Here is a 17,372-nt window from a genome sequence, read left to right as displayed (position 1 = left end):
AGTTTGTGGCCAGTGGGATTTATTTGAATAAATATTTGCCAGTAGTTTTCTATCTACCTCACTTGGTAAGCTCCCCTTGAATATCTGTATTTTTGTAATAGAACTCATTTTAAGTTTGGTATAATAGTTGTCACAGGCTAACTGCTGTAATGATTTTACCCCAAGATGTATAATAGCTCCATCACAATAGACATTTACTGTATTGTGCTGGGGAGGGGAACAGAGGCAGCATGATTTTCCTCCACAAAGTCATTCAAAGACCTAGGTTGATAGTGATTCTGATGTCTTTAACATGTTGTTTCCAAAGTCACCCTGGGCATCATCTCCACCTGGGTTAGTCAGAGAAAAAAATAACATGAAGGAGCAGCTGGCCTGGAGTTAGTACTCACTGCTCCCATGTACACTGCACTGGCAAAAACAGTCACACACCTGCGTCTAACTGCAAGGGAGACTGGGAAATTTGGTCCATCTTTGTGCACAGGAAGAAGATGGGAGCCCAGATTTTGGTGAGTAGCTAGCAGTCTCTGCCACACAAATGGAAGGAGATTTTTTTTCCAGTTACAGATAGAGACTGTAAATAATAAATACGAAATTAAAATAAGTAATGAAAATGAAGATGGATGGTGTGATTAACTTTTTTGTAGAAAAAACTTAAAAACTGAATCTTTTTATGACCACTACTTCTATGATTTAAAAAAAATTTTCACATCAACATTGTATGCTAAATATAAATGTTAAATATAAATGTTATAAAATAATAGGGATGTTGTAGTTACTTGTTTGAAATGCAGTTGGGCCATATATCACAATTTTGAGGACCTAAGCATGCAAATTAAAAAAAAGGGGGGCAATCCAGGGGGGTTTGCAATTAGTTATATTACCTAACATGCCTCAAATATATGTCGTTGACTTAAAAAAAATGAGTACTTGTTTTCATACCCTAATATCCTGCACATGGACTTGAGCTGGTGGCAATAGAAGAGTCATTTAGGATATTTCACACACACACACAAAAAAGCCTCCCAAATACTGTTCTTAAGAAGTACTACCAAAAAAAAAAAAAAAGTACTACTAATGTTGAACTTTGAAATTATGGAAGATGCAGGATTAGTCTGAGAGAAAATGGAGAGAAAATTATGATGTAAAAAAAAATCAAGTAATTGGTACTTTGATAAGTGAAATGACTACTTAATTGTCTTGGTTGGCAGGCTGAATAGGTTCCAGTTTAATGCGTTTCCATAACAATGGAAAACTGACACATCTAATCTTTAATTACAGTCGCCCCCTACCCTACCTATCTTACAGAAATGTTGTGAGGACAAATGAGATAAAATAAATGAAGTGCTTTGAGCTCATTTGTACCCAACTATAGAAAATCAATGAAGTTTAAGGGATCTATTACATATTACGATCACTATGATAGCCTAGTTTCCCAGTTGGCCCAGTCTGAGTTTCAATATACATCCCAATCAAAACTGACTTTTTTTTAAAACATTAACTTGGAATATTATATAGTCATCTGAAGCTTTCCGGAGGTCTATTTTATTTGAGAATATTAAAAGCTCTGTGTTATTTCAAATATGGTAAGTTCACTGAGTCTGAATTTGCTTTTGTCTATTTTTATGAAATATTGAATCTTAATGTCCCCAAATGAAACATTCTTTTACTTTTTAACAGACACAGTAGCAGAAATATATCAACTGCTTTGCAATCTTATGATGATAAAGGTATATATTTTTATATATCTTACTTGAGTTAGACTGTATAACAACTTTCCAAAAGTGGAATGCAAAAGTTGCAATCTGCCTTCCACTCGGTTTCAAGACATGATAGAAAAGTTGCCACAAGGCTGACTAAACTAAAATAAACATAGATACCAAGGCATTGTTGGAAAAAAATCAAATTTGTTCCTTATAAGTTTGTCACAAAAATATCGCTTGTGATAAATAAAAAGAAAAAAATGCTTCCACTTTTTTTTGAGTAGAAAATATTTTTATGATTGAAAATGGAACATCGGTAAGCGGCCTATACATTCACAATAAATCAGGACACTAAAAGATTTGAAAATTTCACAAGGACATCATGATCTCCCCTTCCTGGCTTTTTCTCCATGGTGCTTCTAATCATCTGGAATGTTTTATATTTTGCTTATTTGTTTAATAAACTAACCTTGTAGAAATCTATGCTAATATGATAGCCACTAATCACATGTGGCTAAACACTTTAAGTTAATTAAAATTTAAAATCATTTTCTTAATCTCATTAGCTACATGTCAAGTGCTCAATAGCCGACTGTGGCCAGTGGCCACCATATGGAACAGTGCAGAACAGAACATTCCCATTATTGCAGAAGCACTGTCTCCAGGACAGTGCTTTCAGTTGGTAACACCTTTTACTCAAACAAATTTATATTGGCTTTATCATTTTAAAACTTAAAATCTAAACTTCACAAAAGGGATTCAAAATGGTAGTTTAGTGCTCACTGCAGCAGCACATACGCAAAACAGCAGTTTAATGTTGAAATAGTTTTTCTCATCAAATGCACATTTGCACATATTTCATAATTAACAGTGAGAGTAATAAAGTTCCTAGTGAATAAAGAATTCCTGAATGGCTCCAGCAATAGAGTACCACAAACTTGTCTGTTGACCTCAGGAGGTAAGTTCTTTAGACATAGTTAGAGGGCACCAGATAGAACATCTGGGGTAAGGTTTTTCATTTTCTGCATTTGGACTTACTTGATGCAAAGCTATCAAACTCCCCAGCAAGAAAGTTTTATGAACCCCACTTACAGATGTGGAAACCACTAGTTTAGGAGAATTAGTATCCACCATAGTAACCTACCCACTTCTGCAACTGTAAAGACTACACTCCTGGTTTAGCTATTATATAATTTTAACCATGTTGACAATTAAATTAGCCACATTTTCATTGGAATTAATTCTGGTTTCAACACACCCTGAATTTTCAGCATACTGAGATGGTAGCTTAGAGATGACCTAACAGCTGCCTATTAATTTCAACCAAATTGCAGTACTTTTTTTTGGCTCCCTGCCACCCTTTCCCCATTCCCAATGTCTTGGCTTTGCTGGAGTGTTTATGCTAATATCTGCAAAGCGATATCACTCAACAAAAGCTGATCTCTCAAGACAAAACTTAAAGTAATGTTTTAACATCTCAATTCTCATTCTACATTTTAGAAGCTTTATATGGCTGCCCTCTCATAGAAAAGCTAAATTTACAATGTATGCATTCTACATCACTATCTCACTCCTTCATGAAACAAAGCAGAGATATGTAGGTATATATGACCAACTAAGGAAATAATAACCAACTAAAGTGGTTGGTATATTCAGTATCACTTAGTTGCTCTGAAATATGATAAATAAGAGTGGCTTGATACATTCCTGGCCAGAGAACTTGTGAAGAGGAATCAGCTCATCAACGATTTCTCTACCTGACATGATGTGCTGTGAACTCTGTCTGCTGTGTCATGATGTCCTCAGTGTGTTTTCCATACTTTGTCATATTTAACTCAGAATGATCCCATTGATTCATTCATTCAGTCATTCATTCAAGACAATTAATAAACACCTGATATATACTAGATACCGCTAAACACTGGGGATACGTAAATGAACACACAGTCTTTGATCACAAAGAACTAACAATCTAGTGATAAATATATTAACTGGATAGAATTTGATAAGTGTGTTAAAGCAATATACACAAATTAGTTTAGGTCAGTGAAAGGGCTCCTAATTCAACCTGGAAAAGACAGGGTAGGCTTCTTAGGATTATCTCGGTGTTTTTTATTTTATTTTATTTTATTTAAATTCAATTTTCCAATATATAGTATAATCTGCGTTGATTCTTAATAAATGAAGAAACCAGTGGAAAGGAAAGAGGCAGCTTTGATGATTCTGGTTAGGTAGGATAACATGAGACATGCCAAGGAAACCAGAAATATAATGTTCTCTGTGAAGAAGAGGGGGGGTTGTCAGAGAGAGAGAGAGAGAGAGAGAGGGAGAGAGAGAGAGAGAGAGAGAGAGAGAGAGAGACAGTGTATGTGTGTGTGTGTGTGTGTGTGTGTGTATGTGTGGCTGGTGAAGGCTGCCTGTCTGTGCACACATGCATGCAGACATCAGAATGTACACTATGGATAAGCAAAGCCACAGGAGGAGCCTTGTGGTCATCCACTGTGTCATTTCTCTATTCTTTCCCTTTCTTGTCCCTAATAAAATTTCTTTCTTGATTCACAAGGCTGTTGGGACAATGGTGATCTCTTTAGAAATGCAAATAAAATTCCTATTTGAGAAATGATATGCAGTAAGTATCTGCATCAGAGAACCACTGCTTCTCCGTGGTCACATGCCAAAGGGGTGCAGGGAGGGGGACTGCATAGTTTCATTAAACATAGGTACTCACATGGATTGACCTGAAGTCATACACAGGAGGACACTACCAGTAAACTATTCATCTGGAATGGGATTTAAAGAATCCCATGACAGAGACAGTTAGGTCTCCAAACCTCAGTTTTTCCTACCCACTGAAGACACAGCTAGATTATGTTTCCAAGCTTCCCTTGCAGTGGGCGCAGCATATGATTAAGTGTGCCATTTCTCTCCTGGACTGTTGTACTACCTTTCTAAACGAATCCCCTTCTTGTGCTCTATTCTCTATACAGCAGGCAGAATAAGCCTATGAAAATGTATAAATCTTATCAAACTCTCTAATACTTTCCCATCCTTATGGTTTTCCGTGAGAACCAATGATCTTCCCCACCACAACATTCATCTCTGTAACCATATTGTCTAAGATTCTCTTAACTCCCAAAGCTCCTATATGCTGCTACCTAGCAATGCCAACTCCTTTGCTCTTCCTCAATGTTTCCCCCTGTGTCTAGAACAGTTTCTTCATATGTCCGTCATGGGTCACTTTCTCCCTATTTTCAGATTTTGGCTCAAAGGACATCTCAATGAGGAAGCCAGTCCCGAACTCCTTCCTTAAAGAGCAGACCGACACCCAGCCAGCCAGCCAGCCATTTGTGCCCTCCACTCACTGGCTCTCTTCGTGGTTTTGTGTTTCTCCACCACACGTATTACAGAATGACAACAGGATCTAGCTGATATTAACCACCCTGCTTTAAGTGACTTAGAAGGAGAATACTAGGTTTCACTGTCCCCTCCTAATTTCAGTAACAACTCCTAGCCCTCAATCACAATTCTCAGGTGTAGCTGATTTGTTCATGTAGCCATTTAGCCTTTCAGAGGTTACTTTGTATCAGTCAGTTTATCAAACAAGGGGAAGCAGTGTCTGGGCAATTTTCTCCTAGAGTGACAGCCCTCATGGAGTTCACTCCCCTGGAGAAGGTGAACATCGAACTTTATAGTAAATGTGGTGAGTGTGGAGCATTGGGACATCAAACACATAGAAGAGTGGCCATAGAGTCTACATGATACCAACTGGTCTCTTCTAAGGTCCTTTAGGTTATAATGATCTCTCAGTTCACTTCTTTTTTATTGAGATAATCTTGGGATATAACATTACCTAAGTTTCAGATGTACATTATAGTTTGATATTTGTATACACTACAAAATCATCACTGCCATAAATCTAGTTAACACCCATCACCATATAATTGAGCACCTTCATCCATTTTACCCACCCTCCAACCCTCGTCCCCTCTGGTAACTACCAGTTTGTTTTCTGTCTACATGGCTTTGTTTTGTATTTTAGATTCTATATCTAAGTAAAATCATAAATTATTTTGTCTCTCTTCTTCTGACTTATTTCACTTAGCATAATATATCAAATTCCATCCATGTCATCACAAATGACAAGATTCCCTTCTTTTTTTTAATGACTGAGCAATATAAAATGATATGTGTGTGTACATATATACACATTCACATACATACTACATCTTTTTTATCCATTCATCTGTCGACGGACACAAGTCGTTTCTATATCTTGCTATTGTAAATAATGCTGTGGTGAACACAGGGGTATTTATATCTTTTCAAACTAGTGCTTCCATATTCTTTGGATAAATGCCCAGAAGTGGAATAGCTGAGTCATATGGTAGTTCTACTTTTAATTTTTTGAGGAATCTTCATATGGCTTTCCATAGTTACTGCACCGATTTACATTCCCACTAACAATATGAGTGTTCTCTCTTCTCCATACATCCTCTCCAACACTTGTCTTTTGGTAATAGCCATTATTTTTTTAAAGATGTTATTAAGTGAGAGAGAGAGAGAGAAGAGCAGGGTGTGATGGGGAGGAGTAGGGGGAGAGGCAGAAGCAGGCTCCCTGTTCAGTAGGGCTCATCCCAGAACTCTGGGATCATGACCTGAGCCAAAGGCAGACACTTAACCAACTGAGCCACCCAGGTGCCCTGACAATAGCCATTCTAACCAGTGTAAGGTGATATTTCATTGCGGTTTTGAGTTTTCTTTCCCTGATAATAAGTGGCATTGAATATCTTTTCATGTACCTTTAGCCATCAATGTGTCTTTGGAAAAATGTTAATTCAGATTCTCTGCCCATTGTCTAGTTACATTGTTTGCTTTTTTATTGTTGAGTTGTATGATTTCTTTATATATTTAGAATATTAACCTCCTACAGATTAGATGATTTGTAAATATCTTCTTCCACTCAGGTTGGCTTTCATTTTGCTGATACTTTCCTTCACTCTCCAAAAGCTTTGGTTTGTTGTACTCCCATTAAAAAAAAAAAAAAAAAAAAAAAAAAGTTTGCTTTTGTTTCCTTTGCCTTTGAAGTCATAGCCAAAAAAAAAACAAAGAAAAAAAAATCGCTAAGACCAATGTCATCTATGTTTTCTTTCGGGAATTTTATTATTTCAGGTCTTACATTCAAGTCTTTAATCCATTTTGAGTTAGTTTTTTGTGTTTAGTGTAAGAGAGTGGTCTAGTTTCATACTTTTGTGTGTAGCTGTCTAGTTTTCCTAACACCATTTATTATAGAGCCTATTTCAACATTGTATATTCTTAGCTCCTTTGTCATAAACTACTTGACCATATATGTATAGGCTATTTCTGGGCTCTCTATTCTATTCCATTGATTTATGTGTCTAGTTTTATGTTTATATCATACTGTTTTGATTATCATAGTTTTATAATATAGTTTGAAATCAGGGAGTATGACACTTCCAGTTTTGTTCTTCTTTCTCAAAATCACTTCGGCTATCCAGGGTCTTTTGTGGTTCCATAGGAATTTTAGAATTATTTGTTCTAGCTCTGTGCAAAAGACCATTAGAATTTTGATAGGAACTGCACTGAGTCAGTAGATTTGCTTGGATATTTTAACAATGTTAATTCTTCCAATCCATGAGCATGGATCAGCTTTCCAATTATTTGTGTCTTTTTCAATTTCTTTTACCAGGCTCTTGTAGTTTTCATTGTATAGGTCTTTGACTCTCTTGGTTAAATTATTCCTAGGTATTTTATTCTTTTTGATGCCATTGTAAATGGGATTGTTTTCTTAATTTCTTTCTCATAGTTTATTATTCATGTGTAGAATGCAGCAAATTTCTGTATATTGATTTTCTATCCTGCAATTTTACTGAATTTGTTTATAAGTTTTAACAGCATTTTGGTAGAGTAGTTTGGTTTTTCTATATATAGCATCATGTCATTGACAAATAGTGACAGTTTTATTTCTTTGTTTAAATTTGGTTCACTTTTACTTCTTTTTTTGCCTAATTGTTGTAGCTAGGGTTTCCAATAACATATTAAATAAGAGTGGTGAGAATGCGCATTCTAGTCATATTCCTAACCTTAGAGGAAAGGCTTTTATCTTTTCGCTAATGTGTATGATGTCAACTGTGGGTTTGTCAGATATAGCCTTAATTGTACTGGGATACATTCCTTCTATACCCACTTCATTGAATTTTTATCATAAGTGGGTGTTAAATTTTGTCAATGCCTTTTCTGAATGTATTGAGATGATCATATGATTTTCATCCTTCCATATGTTAATGTGGTATATCACATTGATTTCCAGATGTTGGACCATTCTTGTGTACTTCAAATAAATTCCATTTGATCATAGTGTATGATCCTTTTGGTGTATTGTTGAATTCGATTTGCTAATATTTTGTTAAGAATTTCTGTATCTATGTATAAGTAAGTAAGTATAAGGGATATTAGCCTATGATTTTCTTTTTTTTTGTGGTGTCCTTGTCCAGTTTTGGTATCAGGGTAATGTTAGCCTTATAAAATGAGGTTGAAAGCATTCCCTCCTTTTCACTCTTGGAAGAGTTTGAGAAGGATAGGTATTAGATTTTTGAATGTTTGGTAGAATTCACTAGTGAAGCCATTTGGTCTTGGACTTTGTTGGGATAGAGGTTTATTTCTGACACTATTCATTTAAGAGGGAGAAAAAGGAAGGGACCAGAAATAGATCTAATAGTTATATAGTTATTCAATTGCTAGTGTATCACTGAACATCTACTGGAATGTTCATCTTTAAAATAACACAAAGTAGTTATTACTCTTCCCACAGTGAGATATGAGGAATCCAACACTCAGATAGGCATTGTTATTCCCACTACAAGACTGACAAATTAAGGATGGGACTTTCCTTACAACATATGCACACAATCACACACTACATCACAGTGCTACTCATAATGTAATCTACAGACAAACTGTTACTGTTTTCCAATAAAATAAGGAAGCTGTAGCAGAATATAAATCAATGCACTGCTTCCTTTCTCCAGAAACTCTTGCTACAAAAAAAAAAAAATGCCATTTGAACTGAAGGCATGATTTGTAACCAATTTACATTTTGTATATTCTGGAATAGAAAGGAGTAAGGGATAGTGGAATTGTTGTTGGGTAAGAGACAGCATAGCATGATGGATTCTGAGACCTGGTTGCAGGAGGGCAGAGTGGAATGTAAGGAGATGAGGTGGTGAAAAGTACATCTAGAGAACTAATAAAGGATCATGAAATTAGAAGAATTTATATGGCATGCCAAGAAATTTTACCCTGTTTTCAGAACAATGAGGAAACACTGAGGACTCATGAGTTTTGGTTACTCAAAGAATGTTAAGCTGGAATAGTCATTTTAATTTTGTAAATTATGTTTTCATATCCCTTCTACAGTTTTCATTCAGGTTTTAGTGGTTTTCTTATCCATTCATATAAGGATGATGATTCATATTTTAATAATAAATGAATATGAATATAATGCTTTGTGACATTTGTGGTAAATATACAGTGATTTTTGTTGTATTCGATAAATGACTGTTCAATGAAGAAATGAATAACTTTGCTCTTTGTACTGTAAAGATATTATTTAGTTTCATGAAGCATGTTACAACTCAAAAATCTTTTACTGTTAATAAACATACTCTAAATACTTAAAGTATATGAAGGTTTCAGAATTTTTTTTTAAGATTTTATTTATTTGATGGATAGAGAGAGTGAGCACAAGCAAAGGAGGCAGCAGAGGGAGAGGGAGGAGCAGGCTTTTTGCTGAGTAGGGAGCCTGATGTGGGGCCTTATACTCCCAGGACCCTGGGATCATGACCTGAGCGGAAGGCAGACACACTGACTGAGCCACCCAGGTGCCCCTAGAAGATTTTTTCTCATTAAGAGGACTGAAGATCTAGGTAATCTAACTCTTAGCCATAGTTCCTCTGCAAGTTTTACTGACTCCCCCTGGAAAAAGCACTGAATCTCTCTGTTTTCCTTTTATCACATACAAAATTAGGTAATACTATGTACCCACTTCTGCCTGCCTCATGGGGAATATTAAGCAGATGAATGAGAAAGTAGATAATACCACACACGACTAGGAAGAAGTATAAAATATCCCTGACCCTTTGCAGGAGAATGTTATCAATTTCAAGACATCATTATAAATCACAATTTATTCCTGCTTGTTTAAAGCAAGCGAATGGGGCAATTCAGGTCAAGTAGCAAAACAAGATTTTATTTCTGTTCCTGCTCTTGTTCTGTTTCATTGAGTTTTAACATTTTCTGAACTCCTAAAATGATCAAGCCCCTGTGGTAGGCATTTTCAATCCATTACAACATGGTTACCTCATTTAAAATTCATCTATGACCCAGACATACTGGAAAAGACAATAGAAGATTTGAAAAAAGATCAACAAAAAAGATATGTAGTATTGGAGCCTCCATTGGTTGATGCGTACCTCTTTTGCAAACTAACACATGACTTTTGAACACATATCATTTATAATATAATATAAAATAATATTTTATAATATATTTTATTTTATAATATAAAATTTTATTTTAAAATTATAAAAATTTTATGATTTTATTTTATAACCTGTGAATCGTTATCTTTACTTCTTGACTCAAGAAACTAAGGAAAAATGCAGTTTAACAGATCTTCTCATAACAAAATTTGTTAATAAATATTATATGTAACTTTCCTGATAAAATCTTGCTACATCACATTTTGAAATGTTCATCAACTTAAGGTCTATAAATAAAATCTCCTGTATTTGTCTTAAAAAATATGCAAAGCACCAAATAATCATTTTGGATTTAGTGTTCAGTTGTTATAAAATATTTTATGCAAATTATTTCATTAAATTCCTCTAATTCCATTATGTAATTATGAACATTTTAATGCACAGGGAAATTGCTCTCATCCAGTAAATTTCCACAATCTACATAGGTTTAAGAGCCAGTATGAGAAAGCTAGTTTTCAAGGTCCAAATTGAGTGTGTTTGTCAAGATCATTGCAGCTAAATCTAAATGTGCTTTTATAAACACCAAAGGTGACAAACTCAAATGCTAATAGCAACAGAAATGTGCAAAGCAGAGGCACTCGGGTGGCTCAGTGGTTGAGCATCTGCCTCAGCTCAGGGCATGAGCCCGGGGTCCTGGGATCAAGTCCCACATAGGGCTCCCCACAGGGAGCCTGCTTCTCCCTCTGCCTATGTCTCTGCCTCTCTCTGTGTCTCTCATGAATAAATAAATTTTAAAAAGAAGAAGAAAAGAAATGTGCAAAGCAGGCCCGATGAGGACGAAGTGAACTGTAAATCTAAAGGAGAAGGGATTCTGTCACAGCCTTTAGTTGCCATGTGGGAACAGTGGTGTTGCCAAATAACCCTGTTTCTAGGGAATCTAGAAATCTTGATTTTTTTTATTTAAACATTTTCTGATTTTTAAAATGACGGCAATAATTAAAGTTCACTATGAGTAAAAGATAACACATTTGCAGGCAGTGCGTAGAGGACTGTCAACTAGGCTCCTCTGGTGTACATGCTCCTATTTGAAAAAACAACTAAGGACAGACATCCCATTTAACAGATAAGAATGCCAGAAGTCAAAAAGACTTTGTGATTGGCTTTAATGTCACACAGGCTAGCAAGGACACTAATGTGACTCAAAACTCACCAATTAGTCTTTATACTTCATTTGACTACCTCGTTTATTTTGTGATGCGTCTAGAAATCAGGGAGAAATCAAACTATTCCATTACACAATTATGTGCTTCTACCCCACTATATTACGAAGCGTGAGCCAACAGCACAACACACTCTGCTGTCCAGACATTTCACAGCTGCCACAGCCTGAAAAAAGCTGGGGATTGCTTTGAGCACTAGTGTATAGGAGAAGAACTCACAGGGTGGTTACCAATGGGGATAAAAGAGAAAACCTGAGGATAAAAATGGACAATTTCCAGTTAAAATTACCATATTGTAATTTTGTTAGTTATCAGACTAAGTACACAGCAGCTTATCTGACAAGAAATTGTCCTTATGGGCATGATTTAACCTAGAGATGTCTGATTTCCTCATATGTGGTGTCCAGATGGTCCTTTTTGCTCTATGTTGAGACCAGGAGGCATAAAGGCCATTTCTAAAACAGAGACAATGAAGTAAGTGCAGGGTGGAAATGCACGAGGCTGGTCAACATAATGTACTCAATCAGATTATATTTTTAAAGCTAATTCCCTATTACTGACATAGCCAATTGGTGAGGGAGAAAAAAGGGACTATTTTTTTTTTTTAGTGATTTTTGCTAGAGGTGCTATTACACGTGACTAGCAGCTGATGAGACAGATCCTGTGGTCATGCAGGCTCTGCAAGACAATATGGGGAAGCAAAGGGATGGCTCACAAAATTAACAAAAGAGAAGCCTAATGTTCTATTTGAGAAATATTGCTTCTTCCTTTCAATGCAGGATTAATTCTGTGCCAAACTTCACTGCCTCTTACATCCTACTGACAGGAAGGGTCGGCGTATGAGAAGGAAAAGAGAACTTTGCTAAAAAAAAAGCCAAACGTAAGTAGTCTACATAGGATGGAATACATAAACCACACAGCAAATAATTAAACAAAAATCTTCTAACTTGCCCTGTTTATGGTAGCTTCTTATGGGCAGTTCCAAATTACGACATTGGCTATTTGCATAGGATATTACAGAGCCATCTATCACAGTATTCAAGAAAAAGAAAGTACCTCAAAAGACATTTTTCTCATTTGGAAGTACAATAACTTTGTAAGTTAAAATTTGGAAAGCTTCCCAGTTTTCAGCAGTAAAACGATAATGCTAGACGTATCATTTTAAAGTGGAATCTCCTAGAAGTTAATTCAGTTGACAAGGTCACATTTAGACTTTATTTTTTTTCCCTTATGTTTTGCACTCAAAATAATTCCCAAATCCTATTATTCAAGCACTGGAAGTTACCATAGCAATTCATGTGTCTGCTCATACTCAACGTGCCTCTGAGATTGAAAGCTAGTTAAACAGAAAACAAAACAAAACAAAAAAACAACCTTCTATGATACAGATCATGGAATTCATAGTGTTTTGAGAAAGAGAAACAAACTAGAGACACTTATTTGTTGGATAGAACTGTTTGATCTTTAGCAATATCTTACTGTTGAAGATTCAGAAGAATAGCGCTGGACTTGAGTGCAAACTCAGAGCTGGTATGCCCTGAGTTCAAAGTCTCATTCTACCGCTCACTTGCTGTGTGACCTTTACATAACCTCTTTGTACCCCCATTTTCCCCTCTACCTCATATGTCGTTGTTGTGAGGATTAAATAAATTCACATTTGAAAGTAATTATAGCACAGTACCTAGTCCATAGTAAGCATATGCAAGAATTAGCTTTTGTCTTAAAAAAGACATGTTTTCATAATAGAAGATAAAATATATTTTCAAAAAGAAATTTTAAAGATATTGCATAAAGAAAAAATTGAACTTGAAAAATCTTCTGGGAATGTATTTGATGTAACCCGTGTTTTTCTTTTGGTGACGAGAAGACAAATGATAGAGATTCAGTGTGAAATATTTAAATTACTTTGGAAAAAAAAGGGACACCTTTAATATTTTTTCTGCATTTACAATATAATACATTATGATTCCTTTTATACCTCTTCAGTAAGTTCCAGATTTTAGAAATAAATCTATATGAATTATACCCAAATCTGTTAACATTTTGGTACATCTTTGGACACCCTGACTGGTTTAAAACTTCATTCACATAAGCCAGTCAACCCCACGTGGTCTTTGTTTCAACTCTTAACTCTTTTAGAAAGCAGTCATGATCCAAGGCATTTTTTTGATAGTGAAGCATCAATTTTCCCTTTAACTTATGAAATTTATTCTCTTAATTCCAACTTTCCCTGGTTTTTGTCCATTTAGTTATTTTGGTATTTTTAAATATTGCTCTCATATATTTAAATATATTTCTTTTAAAATATTAGAACATACTGAACAGTTTATTTTTTCTTGCATTTCTTCCCAACTTCTTTCTTCAACAAAACAGATGAAAGGAATGCTGTGTCAAAAGAGCCAATACTATTACGTGCTATTACGTGCTTTAGGTCAGAAACATTCAGAACCCAAATTTCTTTTCGACCTGCTTAAATGAAACTGATGTTTTAGGAGAAGAAAGAAAAGCTATATTGACATTTTTGAAAATGGTTTAAATTTCAATACTTTAGTTGAGGTTGTTCATAGTAAAGCAGAGAGCTCTACTCTACCATTTTGGATTATCCCACACAATTCAATTTTTACAAACAATTTGCCTATGTCTCTGGGTGGTCCAAAAGCTTTGTGGCTTTAAAATATGTAAATGTGCTACTGAGAAGAAGAACTATGAATCCATGTTATGGTCAAAACAGTTAGGATGCTTGTTTAACCAAAAGACCATTTGTGGCTTCTGGTTTATTAAAAAGCACAGACCTCTTCCTTGTCTCAGATTCTTAGAAAACGTAGTACCTAGGTGAGAAATCTTCAAAGCTGTAATGGCTTCTGTCCTGTAATTTAGATCTCCGCAAGTTTCGCTAGCCTGGAGGCAGTATTTAACAGTCAAGAGCTAGGATATCAGGCTACAGAAAAACCTACCTTTAAATTCTGGCTCCACCTTTTGCCAACTGTATGTAAAAGCCCCGGCTTTTATATCTATAAAACACTAGTAGTAGTACCTCGTTCCTCATACATAGTGATGAATAAAAAAGAAAGAAAGAAGGAAGCACATGTAAAGACCCTAAGAGTGTGCAGTTCACATAATAAGCAGTGACAAGGGTTTTCTATTACTATTTATTTCTAGTGCTATAATTTCTAAAGACCTGACATTTAGAGCTTCTTCCTTTTGCCAATCTCTGCCTCTGGAACTTGACTATGTATTTATTTACAGCCTCACCTTTACGCACAGGATTTGAGACATCAGGGGTTGGAAGAGTTCCTTCCTTTCTTGCAGACAGTCAGAGACCACTGCTCAACCTGATGTGTCAGCCTTTCAGAAACCAGTTGGCTGAGATCCGTGCTTTAGTCCAGGACTTTAAAGGAGGCTCTCTGGAGGACTGTCACTGGATCTCCAGCCACACTGCCTGCTATTCTTTGCTTTCTGAGCAGAGTCCTGGCTGTCAGCCTGACTCCCATTTTGGTTATAACTTCTTAACTCTGCTTTTTGGAATACCTTCTCATTTCCTATCTTTGCTAATAGCACTTTTGCTAACACTACAGACTTTGTCAAATTCTCAGAAGAAAGTTTCTTAACAACCTGGCTGCATACACTTCCTGATAATCAATAGAACAAACATGTCTTTCTAGCCAGAGGTCAAGCATTGATAGTCTGTAGGTCACATATTAGACATATTAGAGCAGGGATTAAACATTTTTTGAACATCAATGCCTTTATCCAGGTTATGAATTTTCCAACTTATATTCTGACACATTCCCTACCATTCTATGCCTTTATCCTCATAGTCTAGTACATTCCATGAATTACCTGCCTGATCTCACTTGAGTTTGTACCCTGGCTGGACGTTGGCTCCATGACCTGTGGGAGTTTTGTCAAGTAGAGGACGTCGATGACCTTGCTTCTAATCCATCACTATTAGGTTTGCTCAACCAGAGGTTCCGGAATTACCATGCTGCCCCTTTCTGGTGCCCAAATACATGGGTTTATTGTGAGTCACAATCTCTGGCTTCATAGGCTTTGGAGCCTAAATCTCTCGCCTCCCTCTGACCACCGTAAAGGCATTTGCAAAATGATTTCCTCTGAATGTAACCTTTGTCTCATTCTCCTGCTTGCTTCTCATCTCATGGCATCTTCCTGAGCAACTACACCAGGTTCATAAAAGTCCTCCTATGACAGTGTGTAAAATCAGCCTATATCCCACCCACCAATACTGAACACCTAATGTATTTCTATTTGTTGGTTGTTTTGTGGCTTCCCTCTATCATTACAAGATGATTACATATGGAATGCCTTTAAAAAATATGATACCAAGGTATGGAACAAAAAGGCAATGAGGAGAAATGAACAATGCAAACGAATCCATTTTGATTTCCTCTTACCACTAAACACAAGACTTGGTCTCCTCTGAAAGATTTATGAAGCTTCCTACCATAAAGGAGGCTGGATTACAGCTATGCTTACTTTATAAAATGAAATTCTGCCATCATAGGCAAGGGTTCATGGCTGTAATTATTTCAATGATCTTCCCAGTCAATGTGTCTTGCACAGCTGAGCCAAACTCTCCTCGCACAGGCAGGCAGGCCATTTCATAAGAAGTCTAAAAGCTCCCACAACTTTGTGTGACCTTGCATCGAATAACACTGGAAAATTGATTTGGCTCTAGTAATAAAAGACCGTCTGCATTATCTGCATTCTAATTATAATTAATATAACCAGGATAACTGCTGTATTATTTACGATTAGAGCTATGGTGAGCACAGTGTAATAATAATCTGCTACATAATTTTTTATTGATCTGATGGCTTTATTGCAGAAAAAACAAAATGCTACACCACTGCATAACTAAAATTGCCTTTCTTGACATGAGTGTTTAGACAGAGGATTTCATTTAACATTTTCTTTTATCTGATGAAATTCTCATAGTTTAAATATCATAATAAGTGTGATGCTATGGGATCTTTCAATTTTCCTCTTTGAAAAGAACCGAAGAACAGGCATAATTCATCCACCCAGGTTTCCCCTTCTTTACCTACTGAGTATCATTAATTCCCTGACACAAGAGTCCTCACACATTTCATTAACAGCAATGGAATAAACCTGAGAAAGAAGGGGCTTCAGTTAAGGGAATACTCTCTCCCACCCTTAATAAAAGGTCTCTTGGAGGATAATGTATAATGTCATGTAAATGTAGTAATAACATTAGAGTATTTTTCTTTAAAGAAAGTTAGAAAGTTATGCTTTTAAATGTTAGTCGAGGAGATGTTTAGAAGTACAAAGATCTTTATCAACCTAGGAAAGAGTGTTTACCCTTCTCTACCCTGTTTTAGTGATGAAAGATTACTTCACTTATATGATAAACTGGAAAATACCTTATACAAAGAAGTGAATGATAAACTTCGGTAAGGAAGTAAGCATAACAATACCAAATCATTTGATTTCAGCAGGACCTGCCAAGTCATGCAATGAAGATTTGTAATTATCAGAAGGATTAAGAGCTGGCAATCATTTTCTCTCATGTCTAATTTTAATAAATAAAAGTTGAGAATACTGAGTGATTAAATTATAAAACTATTTTCTTTACAGTTGATTAGCTTTCTAAAACTTTAGAAAATCAGCAGTATACAGTATATAATTTTAATAGTTTCGCTTAACTATATTTGCATTTGAGAATCAGGCCTTAAGATACCCAGCTGCTTCTCTGATAATCATGAAACAGATTTCAATCTGCACGCACTACTTTGAAAAATGTATTGAAATCATATTTCACAGATTTATAATGAGTTTAATGCATGTTATCTCAGTTAATCTTAACAGTAACACATCATGGAAAATAAGAAACAAAGTATTTTCTTTTGACAGATGTAGAAATTGAGGCTTGAACAGCTGGGATGTAGCAGATTCACATCTAACACTTTCACCTC

At 35.7% G+C, this 17,372-nt stretch overlaps 1 protein-coding gene and 1 long non-coding RNA gene across 3 annotated transcripts in view; one reads left to right on the top strand and one right to left on the bottom strand.

The window, feature by feature from the left end:
* The window catches only part of ZFPM2 (zinc finger protein, FOG family member 2), a 360,422-nt gene that overhangs the window by 105,811 nt on the left and 237,239 nt on the right, over positions 1-17,372 (bottom strand). The gene's annotated exons all lie outside the window — the stretch shown is intronic.
* Positions 2,364-17,372, top strand: part of LOC111098511 — an 87,254-nt gene continuing 72,245 nt past the window's right edge. For both annotated transcript variants that reach the window (XR_005368502.1, XR_005368503.1), the window contains exons 1-2: positions 2,364-2,658; positions 12,198-12,298. This is a non-coding gene — a long non-coding RNA (uncharacterized LOC111098511). The remainder of the gene's footprint in view (positions 2,659-12,197; positions 12,299-17,372) is intronic.

Source organism: Canis lupus, chromosome 13 (assembly GCF_011100685.1).
Source record: "Canis lupus familiaris isolate Mischka breed German Shepherd chromosome 13, alternate assembly UU_Cfam_GSD_1.0, whole genome shotgun sequence".
NCBI classification, from domain to species: domain Eukaryota; kingdom Metazoa; phylum Chordata; class Mammalia; order Carnivora; family Canidae; genus Canis; species Canis lupus.
This window is presented reverse-complemented; position numbering and strand designations above follow the sequence as displayed.